Below are 1,634 nucleotides of genomic sequence, written 5' to 3' on the forward strand. Positions count from 1 at the left end.
TGTGTTGTATTGCTTGTTCTCCATGTGTGTTTGTACATGTATATATTTTGTATGCACATACATATACACACACACATGCATAAAATTCTGCCCATTGCATTCAATATTTTTGGATCTGTGAATAATGAGTAATTGTGTTGATCATTTGTGCTTATACAGAACATTGTAAGTTCATAGTAATTTGAGCACTTATAGAATAGTTTAATAATGGTGTAAATGATGGTATTTTTCTGGAAGTTACAGATAAATTGCCTTTTGGCATATGGTTAAATATACAAGAGTTAGAAATTTTATAGCTTTAGAGAATTGCAGATAAATTTTCTGCTTCTGGGTCCAAGTTCTCCCTAACCATGTGCAGTATGTCAGTGTATTACATTTGACATTATTTGTCTTCCTTTGAATGATATACATCCCTCTTACTCAAGAAATATAGAAGGAACCTTTAGTTTTGTTTTTGGTAACCAAGTCACTAATACATTTCAAAAGGTTGAGTGTTGGTAAATTTTAACAATTGGAGATGCTGGTAAAATTAACAATTTTACCAAGATTTTTATAGTGCTGTTACCTGCAGTTTTCACATTAACAGAGCCAGGGGGTATGAGTAGAAATAATAGCTGTATTAATGGCTTAGTAAGCAGTCAATGGAAACTTAATACTGCCAAGAAGTGTAAAAAGACCTTATATTTAAAAAGAAGAGGAGAGAATATAACTTCTCAGTATTCCGATATTTTGAAGTGCAGTACAGTCGTCAGTGTAGCTCTTGATCAATGTATGAGGGATAACAAAAGAAGTGTGGAGATACTGGGTTGATCCTAAGGTTTTTATCCATGAGGCAGACAACCAAGTTTGAAAGTGGTGAGAAAAAAGGATAACATCAGAGAAAGGAAATTTATAGAGTTATGGGTTGTATAATCACAACATGTGTGTGTTCTCTGAGGAATATCCCTCAAGTTACTTTATTTTTTCTGTTTATAATCTACACCACAATGTAGATGGATAAATCAGCAAGCTAACTGCTCTGAATTATGAAGAACTTGGAAATATTATTAGAATATACAAATGAATACTTACCTGGCAGGGGAGATACCATGATCACGAAGGTGGTTTTCCCAGGGCAAGACTTATCCATTGCACTCCGGATGTGCTGACCCCTGCGATTTCCCCAAATGAGGGAAACTCGACTGCATAAATTGTGGTAGTGGGGGACTGCGTTCGCGCTCTCCCCTGTTTAAAAAAAAAGATACAAATGAAAATATCACATATTGCATTATCATCCAATTCTAGGACACAAAGCATAGGTATGGAATAGTTACTGTAAAATACATGAGTTATAGTGTACAGTTTGCTTAACATATGTGATGAATTCCATAACTGTTGTACAAATAGTAGATGGAATTTTTAATTTAAAAAAATGGAAAATTATCCATTTCTTTTAGATTTTCCAGTTTTGTGGAGCAGAGGTTTTTGAAGTATGACCTGATGATTTTCTGGATTTCCTCAGTGTTAGTTGTTATGTCTACCTTTTCATTTCTGATTTTGTTAATTTGGATGCTCTCTCTCTGCCTTTTGATTAGTCTTGATAAGGGCTTGTCTATCTTGTTGATTTTCTCAAAGAACCAACTCTTTGTTTCAAT

At 34.0% G+C, this 1,634-nt stretch overlaps 1 non-coding gene across 1 annotated transcript; it reads left to right on the forward strand.

Annotated features, from left to right (window-relative positions):
• The first annotated feature begins 1,063 nt into the window (after window positions 1-1,063).
• LOC128095879 (U1 spliceosomal RNA) lies at window positions 1,064-1,227 on the forward strand. Its single transcript, XR_008213473.1, has one exon. It is a non-coding gene; the product is annotated as a U1 spliceosomal RNA (small nuclear RNA).
• Window positions 1,228-1,634: the final 407 nt, after the last annotated feature.

The sequence above is a fragment of the Peromyscus californicus genome, unplaced genomic scaffold, assembly GCF_007827085.1.
Source record: "Peromyscus californicus insignis strain IS unplaced genomic scaffold, ASM782708v3 Scaffold_4__1_contigs__length_199733344, whole genome shotgun sequence".
Classification (NCBI taxonomy): Eukaryota; Metazoa; Chordata; class Mammalia; order Rodentia; family Cricetidae; genus Peromyscus; species Peromyscus californicus.